Genomic DNA, 10,829 nt, shown 5'->3' with positions numbered 1-10,829 from the left:
TAGAAAAATCATTTCCAGCTTAGAATTCCACACCCAACAAAGTTATCAATTCAATGTCAGGGTGAAATACAAACATTTCAGACACGATAGGTCTCAAAACATTTACCTCCTATGTACCAAATCTCAAGAAACTGTTGGGAAGTTCATCCAAAATGAGAAGGGAAACCAAGAGAGAGGAAAATATGGCATCTGGGAAATATGAGCATCAATCCAAGAAAGCACCAAAGGAATCTCAGGGATGAAGATGAAGGGAGATCCAAGAACAGCTGCACACTGAACCTAGAAAGAAAACAGTCCAGATCAGAACAGCTTAGAAGAGCACAGGAGAGAAGACCACACAGATGGCCTTGTAGGAATAGAATACCTGATGTGAATGAAAGTACCAAGAGGAGATTTAAATAATTGAGGAGAGAGTTTGGGATGACTTGGTGTTAGAAAACAAAGCAAAGGCAGAAAAAAACCTATGTAACTGTTAACTCTAGGAAAACCTAATAGTCATACAAGAAAACAAAAATTGTCATGTCCAGCTGTGAAGTGTGTTTATACAGATAGGATGATATACACAATAAATATTAACCTAAGCAAAATTATGAAATAACAATAGTGAAATAATAGGAAGGTGGGAGGTCAAGAACTGTACATGATAGAGCAGGGCAGGGGTGGTAAAAGAGAGCTGTCATAGTGGGAAGCTAATAAATAATGCCTGAAACTGAAAAAGAAAAGAGAAAGTAGTAGTGTAATCATAGTATACAGATAAGGAGGTAATATCAAAATAAGCAATGAAAATCATTAAACATGTTGATTCTAGACAGCAAGGAAATGGTGGAGCAAGGAGGAGCTGCTGTATTTTAGAGTGCCTTGTGAAATTATTTGACCCCTACTATGAACTGAATGTGTCCCCCCCCAAACTGATGTGTTGAAGCCCTAATCTTGAATGTGATTGTATTTGGAGGTGGGCCTTTGGGAAGCAATGGTTTAGATAAGGCCATAAGTGTGGGGGTCCCCATGATGGGATCAGTGTCCTCATTTAAAGAGGAAGAAAGACTAGATCTTTCTCTCTCTTTCTCCTCTCTCTCTCTTTCTGCCATGTGAGGACACAGAGAGAAGGGAAGCCATAAAGGAGCCATATCAGGAACCAAATCTTCTGGCACCATGATCTTGAACTCCCCAGCCTCCACAACTGTGAGAAATAAATGTCTGTTGTTTAAACCACCCAGTCTATGGCATTTTGTTATGGTAGCCCAAGCAGACTAAGACAACTCCTAAAATTATGTAAGTGCATAACTTTGATGAAAATGAAAACTACATTTTTAAATGATCATGCATCAACAGTGAATTAAAAGGATGGTTTTAATTTGGCTTCCCTTTGTTATGTGCACACATACACACATAGCACCATTTGGGCAATACATTTTGCAAAGCATCTAAATGCATGAAAATATTTCAGGGAAGTGTTAATGATGGCCTGGGCCAATCTGTCTGTTGTAAATAGTTCTCAGGAAAGTATACTAATTAGAGCTAGGATAGGCAAATGATAAAACAACCCATCAATCAACAGCACTTGCTGCTCAACTATTGAATATGTAGCAATAGACAGTCAACATTCTGTGGGATAAACAACCTAGTGTATGATAGAGTTTCTGGCACTGAAGATTTTATTATTCAGGGAAAGACACAGGACATAAACTTCTGTAAAGTTAAATGACAATGCAAATTTATGAATAATGTTTCATTAAAAAGTAAAAAGATGTCACAAGATAATGCATGACTTTTGTTAAATATATCCCAGAAACTATAGGTGTGTTACTGTTTAGAAGAGATTATGATGCAGGGAAGGAATCTCAGAGGAAAGATTAAAAGTAGGTCTTGAAGGATAGGGGAAAGGAGTCATTCAAAATGTGGATCCAAGGGGCACCTGGGTGGCTTAGTCGGTTAAGCGTCCGACTTTCGCTTAGGTCATGATCTCGCGGTTCGTGGGTTTGAGCCCCGCGTCGGGCTCTGTGCTGACTGTGAGCTCAGAGCCTGGAGCCTATTTCAGAGTCTGTATCTCCTTCTCTCTCTGACCCTCCCCTGCTCATGCTGTCTCTCTCTCTCTCCTAGAAATAAATAAAAATATTTTTAAAAAAAAATGTGGATCCAAGAGAGCAAGATGTGGTCTTGGAGTCGTACAGAAATTGCAGGTTCTAGAGCCAAGGCATTTAACCAAACTGTGAAGGCAAATTTTAGCCTTTGGCCTAAGAAAAACCACAAATCCAGAAAGGAATAGTTCCATCACCCACAGTGAGGCCAGGAATCCAATCCATGTTGGATCATGTTTGATCATGAGATCAAAAAAACCCAGAGATGGTTTCTGATCCGTGTTACAGGCCCAGATTCCCTGTAAACAGAAATTACCTCTTATACAAATCACTAATTAGGACATTGCCTCGATTCTATTGTGAACAATAAAAATATGTTCATAGACCTGTGTACTTGGATGAAAGCACCAGCGTGTGATTTATTGGGAAGACTATTCTCTAGGGGAATGTAAAAATGTAAGGCTTACATTTTTGTAAAGTTCAAATGCATTACTTCTTCAATGATGAAGTAAACTAAAGTGACTTCCATTCAGACAAATAAATAAAATAGCATGTAAATTAGCAAAAATTAATGTTCTGCCATTTATGCAGCACTTGGAGCCCACAATGAAAAATATCTAGAACAGTGGGAAGTCAAAGCATTTTCTATATGTAGCTGTTACCAGACAAACCTACACATATGGTTGTCACTCAAAAAAATAACAACAACTTCTGTTTTGATTTCTAAGTAGTTAAGGGAGACCTGGGGGCAGATACAAGAAGACAAGCCACCTCATGAAGCTGAGACCAGTTTATATCCAGTTCCAAAGAGCAGGTAGCTGTACCCACTAGTGCCCAGAAGAGGGCAGACAAGAGCTGCTCAGGTGGAATCTTCTTAGAGGGACACCCAATTGGTACCAGTCAGGGAAAACCATCCTCTCCACCAGGCACAGGGAAGACCAGAATCAGCCCAGAACTGACTGGTGAAAGAGATGAGGCAGGAGAGAAGCAACAGTGGGTAACATGGACCGAAGCAGCTGAGACAGATGAAGAGCCAGGCCAAGAAGAATCATGGAGAAGCCAAAGAATGGGAAATAAAGACAGACGGTGGCCAGGGGTCAAAAGGATCTAGGCTCAGGACACAGCAGCTCTAATAGAGCCACTCCTTGGCTCAATGGCTTTCAATGGCTCCCTATTTCCATAACACAAGCCCAGACTCCTTAGCCTAACATTCAAGGTCACGCTGCAGTCCATCTCTAGCCCACTTTAGGATTTACTGGTTTGTTTGTTTTTTAAATCACAGACCCAAGATTACAAGCAAGCCAGAGGTGACTGCCCTCCTCTGTGTCTCTGTTCCTGCTATCCCTTCATTCATTCATCCCCACACTGAGTGGACACTAGGTAGTAGTGATGGGAGGAATACAGGATCAGGAAGATGAAGTGCCCACGTTTGAGGAGCCAGGGGCTCAGTGAGAATAAGCAAGGGAGTTGACGGGGTGGAGAGAGGAGTGGCTAAGTCAGGCCATCAGACAAGGCTTCCTGGCAGAGGGGACTATCTCCCCGAAATGCCTCTCTCTCTCCTCTCCACTTGCCTAAGCCTTCAGTGCCTGCTAGAGAGCCATCTGTTGTTTTCACCTGTCGCCCCACCTTTCCACCCTCTTCTCCTTTGGAAACTGCTTCTCATTCTCTTTCCCAGGTGAGCTTAGGTGGCACAAACCTGGCCAATCATATTACCTCATCCCATTGTCCGTTGTCATTGGTTTAACAAGGATCCTCCAAACCAATCACATTTCTCCCCTGGAATTTTTTTTCTTCCCTTTTGGCATCAAAGGAGTAGCTCCCTCTTTCCTCTGGATTGGAAGCTGTCAGAGTGGATTCCAGAGCTGCTGGTGCCCCGTCCTTTGTCCCATTAAGGATTCTGGAAGAATGAACTAGAGAGGAGACAGAGAAACCTGACACTATGAAATCCCAGGATCCAGGTACACTGGCCGAATCAGACCTGGCCTGTGTTTAACTGCATGTAATAAGAGCCCAACTCCAAGGCGTAACCAAAGAGAAATTTATTTTCCTCAGGTGGCACTTGATTGTAAGGCTGGCAGGAAAGATCCAGTTTGCAGGCTCCATGGTGACAGCAGAGACCCCGTCCTCCCCTGACATTTTGCTCCACTCTCCTCATCACCTGGCCATCCTTCTCATCTCCCAAGATGATTCCTGCATCTCTGGGTGTCATATCCACACTCCAGGCAAGAACAACATGCATCACGTGCCAGCTAAGTGTCAAGATTCCCAGAAGTGCCACCTGTACACATCTGCTTAGCATACAGAGAACAAACTGAGGGTTGATTGAGGGGGGGAAGGGAGAGGGGAAAGCGGGTGATGGGTACTGAGGAGGGCACTTGTTTGGATGAGCACTGGGTGTTGTATGCAAGCAATGAATCACGGGAATCTACCCTTGAAACCATGAGCACACTGTAAACACTGTATGTTAGCTAACTTGACAGTAAATTATATTTTAAAAATAAAAAAAAAGAAAAGAAAATGGTCACCTGAACACCCCTAGCTACAAGGGAGCCTGAAGAACTGAGTGCTTTTAGTTGGGTGCACTGAGAATATGGAGAGAATGTATATTGGGTAAACAGTTGGTGGTGTCTGCCACAACTACCCAGTCACCTTGCTTGCCTATCTAAGTCCACAAATCCTTTTTTCTTAAGCTAGTTTGAGGTAGGTTTTTATAACTTTCAGTAAAAAAGCCACAACTAAAATATGCCTGCCAAATGCCGCCGCCACCACCGCCACCCGATCCAACTATAACTTGCCTCGATTTCCAGTTATAATACATGCTTTTCCTACAGCAGCCTGAGGAAGGGCAATCACAGGGCCAGGGTTGACCCCACAGGCAGCCAGTGCAGGCAGAAGGACCCTGCAAGCATGATGGCTAGAATGCAATGTCCCCTCTCCCCTTTGCTTGCTCTGCAGAGGACTCAGGAGGTAGCCAACTTCAAAGCCAACTTGCGATGAAGGTCTCTCCAGGCACTGTTATTGACCCTGTTCCCTGAGCAGTGCTACCCAGGGCATTGCTAGTAGCAAAGAAGAGAGAGCTACAGCCCTACTTGCCACTGTAACACTTAAGTACAATATGGGACATCTAACATCTATGTGATGGGACAGTATACCACCAAGAAGAGAATGGGCAGGCTCTGTGTGGGTAGTGATGTAAAACACTTTCCAAAAGGCATTACCAGGGAAAAAAGCAAATTGCAAAATGACATATATAGGAGATAATCATTTGTGTTAAAGGGGTAAAAAATAATATACGTATAAATATTTGTTCTTGCCTAAAATATCTTGAGAAGGATATATAGTGCAAGAGACTGGTGCCATTAGCTGTCTCCAAAGTGAAGACCAGGGAGCCTCAAAAACAGGATGGAGGCTTATCTTTTCCCACCATTTACACCTTTTTATTCTGGACCCGGTGGAATCTATCTAAATCTACTTGCACCTTTTTGGATCCCATGACCCTATTTGAAAAAGAATGAAAATAAATTTCTTGAAGTCAACACATTTGTGATGTGGTGGTCATGCCAAGTGCTTGGTTTGGTTTGGTCTGGTTTTTCAAGGCAGAACAATAGGAAGAAGGAAAAAAGAAAAGAAAAAAAAAAGAAAATTAGCATCCATTTAACAATAAAATAGAAATAATGTATTTTAGTTGATGGATGTTTTTTTCACATTATTCTCAAAGCATTTACAGACTTTGGCTCACTCATCCTCTCTTTCTCTTCTACAAGGTGTGGAAACATTGATTCAATTCCTTTCCGTTCTGAAGTGAGGGGAGGCTTGAGGAGCCCAGGCTGGGAGTCTGGCCTGCTACTCTGTCCTGGAACCGGGCCACCAGGCCTTTGCCCCCACTGCTGTCTGTGTCCTGAATTGCCTCTCTTCTTTATTCCCAGAAGCCACACCCACACGTTTCTCTGTTGAAAATAACTGTACCTTCTTTTAGACCAGGGGCCAGAAAACTTTCTCTCTAAAGGGCCAAATAGTATTTTAGACTTTGAGGACCACTCGCTCTCTACAACTACTCAACTCTGCCATTAGGGGGCAAAAGCAGCCTCAGACATCACACACACAAACCCACATGCTGGGGGGCCAATACAATTTCATTTACAAAAATAGTCTGTGGGCTGGATTTGGCCCACAGCCTGTTCTTTGCTGGCCCCTCCTTTGAACCCTAAGGAAATCTGCCATCAACTAGCATCATGCTCTGCATTACATTTTTGGTTAGCGGTTTACCCTCTGTCTTCTCCCAGATGCAGACTCCTGAGAATGAAGACTTTTCTCCTCCTTTGTAATGCCCACCCTCTAGCCTGGATATCCACTGAACAGGCCCGAAGTCACTCAACCCACCTGCCAAGGAGAGAACCCAGCTCATAGCTTACTTCCCCTGGGCATGTCTGTCACACCACACACCAGCCCTTGCACCCCACTTGCTGTCCACAGGCCGTCAACAACAATGTCACTGTCTGCCCCACTATGCTGGGTTCTCTGGACCCAGAATAACTCAGACACCCTTCTCTAAGTGTTTGGTCACGTGTCTGGATTAAATAACGTTTAAAGCTATCAAATTCAAAAAGCAATGTTGCTGACTGTGTCAGCCACACCTCCTTCCACAATCCACTTGCCCCAGGCCTCACACACTGCACACTTGGTTTGTGGTTTAATAAATTGTTTTCATTGCTGTTAGTTTTCTTGTCCATTTCCGAACTTCATCAGTAGCAAAATAACATTTACTGAACAGCTACTAACTATATGCCAGGTGCTTTGAACATCATAAAAATACATTCAAGGTTGGGGGAGGTGGATGCTTTGGGTGGCTCAGATTTCCGCCCAGGTGATGATCTCACGGTCTGTGAATTCCGGCCCCAGTTGGGCCCTGCACTGACAGTGTGGAGCCTGCTTTGAATTCTCTGTCTCCCTTTCTGTCTCTCTCTCTCTCTTTCTCTCTTTTTCTTTCTCTTTCAAAAAAAATGTTTTTAAGAGTTTTTAAAAGATATTCAAGGAAAGAAGAAAATAACTTTTACTTTCCGTTGTAGAATGTGGGATTTTTCACCATTACATTATTGCTTCCAGTTTGTAAATATATTTGAAGACACACTGAAGGGATTTAATATGTCAATTTTTAAATGTATATTTCACATTTGAGGTCTTTCTGGCTCTGATTATTGAGGATTCCTAACAAATAATTGTTGGTTAACTAACTCTAGAGAAAAACAAAATTGTCCTGAATTTGGAAATCACAGAACTTTATTAAATCATCTTACCCTCATGTTCTTTTTTCTCTTTTTATTTCTTTTTAAATAAGCTCTACATCCAACATGGGGCTCAAACTCGCGACCCTGAGATCAAGAGTCTCATGCTCTACCGACTGAGCCAGCCAGGTGCCCTTCTTAACCTTGTATTCTAAGATTCATTTCTATGCTTCCATAGTCAGGGACTTCTGTGTTCCGAGACTTGAAAACCCATAAAGGATTCAGCTTTCCTTTGGCCCCTGCCTGCCATGCTCCACCAGACCCAGATCACTGCCTCCTAGACTTGAAGGGCAAGTCTACAAAAGGCAGCCTCAACCCAGCAATGCTGTGGCCGCCTCAGCCAGGCAAGACTGCTATTCCTTTGGCTCCCAGTAGGGGGAGCAACTGTTCCCTCGGTCAGCTCCTAGGGCCTCCTCAGTCCCCAGTTCTTCTCTGTGGTCCTTAGACCTAGGAATCCCTCCCCAGAGTTTCAGTCCAACGTGTCCCCCAAGCAAGACACCGCTGATCTAGCTTCCTGATGCCGCTGAAAATGCAAAGAAATGAAATCCCTCTGTAGGCTGTCCTGGAAGTGAGCTGAGCTTTCACTAGGACGGACATCTGCCTTCAGCCCCTAACACCTTCAGGAAACCTAAGTGCAGGGTGTATCTGGACAAGCAGAGGTGATGAGTTAGAGCTGCCACTGCCCCTGGGAGCCAGCGGGCTTTCTTCCCGGATCCAACCACTTCTTCCCTCACCTCCCAGCCCACCTTCTAGAGCCTGGATCAGACTTGAAAAGTACACTTGAAAAGTGTGACTGAGGAACTGAATTTTTACTTTATTTAAACTAATCTAAATTTAAAAACTGATACTTAATTCAGTTATTGAAAAACTTTAAGTATGTTTGGAACTACGTGGGTGGGTGAATCTGTTTTTTCAACTGCAAATTTCATAAAATTGAAATTACACATCAAGTATTTTTGATGAAAACTGAGTATCCAGATTGAGATGTACTGTAAGTATAAAATACATGTCAAATTATGAGTGCTTAGCACAAAAAAAGGAAAAATAAGAATGCCAGCTACCTCATTCATGATGGTTCGTATTGATTACACATGAAAATGATATTTTGGATATCTTGGGTTAAAAAAATATATTACCGAAATTCATTTTACGGTTTCTGTGTCCTTTTATCGCATTATTTCTCTGTCAGCACTGTTCTAGACTCTCTTCCAGTTTTCCGTTGCACTAGGAAACTGGCAGGAAAGTCTGGCCACCCCCTGGCAGGGCTCCCCTGTTGGTGTTAACAGGGTAGTGTTTCCAGAAGAACCTGCTCAGCTTTCTGAGGCTCATTGTGATGAAAGCAGAGAGAAGGACAGTCTGCAGGTAGAGCCGGGTCCAGCTGCCTGTAGAAAAGCCAGCTCTGACCCAGTGTGGCATCCCACAAGGGGATGCTGAATGCATGGGTCTGGCCCTCCACAGACACTGCGTGGCGGAGGGCGCCCACAGCCGAAGGCCAAGTGAGCACAGTGGCACCTGTACATGGGGGAGCATCTAACTCAGCCTGAGGAGCAGGGAACTCTTCCCAGAAGAGGTAGCATGGGGCCAAGTCGGAGCAGAGGCAGACATGTCTCTGGCTAGCCTGTATGTGGCTCTGCGTGGCCTCGCGTAGGCCACACCTACTGCTGAACCAGAAGCATGGACCCGGGCATCATCACCCTCATCCCGTCCAAGAAGAGGGTTTGAGCAGACTCCACTGCAAAATGCAGTAATGCAACACAACTGCCTGTTTTGTACACGGTGTTGGCAGAGCGGGGCTTTGATCAGGCAGAGGCCAGGCCTTTACCTTCTCCTATAGAGCAGGGCCTCCTCGGAGTCCATCTCCATGGGCAGCACCAAGCCCAGGTCCCCTGAAACGCGGGCAGACTGCTCAAGGAAGAGACCCCGAAGGGAGGGCGACTGGGACTGGTAGTGCCAGCTCTGCTCAGCGGGACCACTGCTGGACGGCAGCTCTCTGCAGCCACATCCTTCGTCTCTGGGGAGCACCTCCTTCCCAGGGGCTTTGACTCAGAAACACACAAGATGGATTTGGGCACACAATCCCACCTGCAAATGCCAGCAGGTTTGGAATATTCCAGGCTTCTGGAAACACCTGGGAGGAGCAGGTGGAGAGAGCCCTGTAGTCAAAACCCAGAAACCCAGCCTAATGCTGACTCAGCCAACAACTAACTCAGTGCCTTGGGCCATAATAACACCGTGTGTTTGTGTGTGTGTGTGTGTGTGTGTGTGTGTGTGTGTTACGCACCATGTGCCAGGCAACAGGAGTGGAGATAGTATGCAATGGTGATGAGAGACAACCCATTTACCTCCAGCTTCAGGGGTGGGGAAGGACTTCCTGTCATTTGGGAGAACAAGCAAGTGCAAAGCCTGAAAAGAGAAGCCATGGAGACATAAGTGAGGCGTGTCTCCCCTTGCTGACTGCCAAGTTCATTGTCCACCTACCTCCTCTCAGACACCCCCTGCAGCAGTGAGCTGAATCAACTCCATTCTCTGAGACATACAGCTTGTCCTATACAACCCAACACTTGATTATTCACACTTACTGTTATTGTGTTTATTACTCTCAAGAACATTTTCTTTTTTTTTTAATCTTTACTTATTTTTGAGAGAGAGAGACAGAGTGAAAGCAGGGAAGGAACAGAGAGAGAGACAGAATCCAAAGCAGTCTCCAGACTCCATGCTGTCGGCACAGAGCCTAACACGGGGCTCAAACTCACGAACTGCAAGATCATGACCTGAGCTGAAGTCAGACGTTTAACCGACTGAGCCACCCAGGCACCCTACTATCAAGAACATGTTTGATGGTCTACTGCTATCATGCTTTTAAGTGCCTTGTCTCTCCAACATCACAGTCAGTGAATGTGATCGATACTTTCTTGTATTCCCTGCCAGCCTACCGTACAATCTCTGTATTAGAAGGGACCCTGAAAATCATTCTATCCAGACCCCCATTCTCCTCTCTCCGCCACATGCCACTGCAAGACTGATGTGCATGCTGTCTACCTCTTTATTATGTTTGTGCAAAACAGAATGTTGAAAACAGGTTCTTTCTGTTTCCATATCAGCTGATACTCCAAGACAAGAACTGACCATTTCCCACCTCAATGAGGGGCCAGACCACGGGGACTTAGGGTAACACAACCTGACTTATTCAGGTTTTAAAAGCCCAATCCAGGGGCACCTGGCTGGTTCAGGTGGTAAAGCATGAGACTGTTGATCTTGGGGTTGTGAATTTGAGCCTCACATTGGGGGTAGAGTTTACTTCAAAAAAAAGCCCAGTCTACCCAATTCTGGAAACTTAAAGTTGGAGAGGAAAGGTAGGGGTTGGTGTTAGGTAAGGATTTGGGGAGAGTGCTGTCAGTGTCTAGACTCCACACTCCCTGTGGGGACTCTGTCTTCCTCCAAACACCAAGGCACTGGGGGTTCAGTGATA

Source organism: Crocuta crocuta, unplaced genomic scaffold (assembly GCF_008692635.1).
Source record: "Crocuta crocuta isolate KB4526 unplaced genomic scaffold, BGI_CrCroc_1.0 scaffold260, whole genome shotgun sequence".
Classification (NCBI taxonomy): Eukaryota; Metazoa; Chordata; class Mammalia; order Carnivora; family Hyaenidae; genus Crocuta; species Crocuta crocuta.
Note: the sequence above shows the minus strand (reverse complement) of the source record.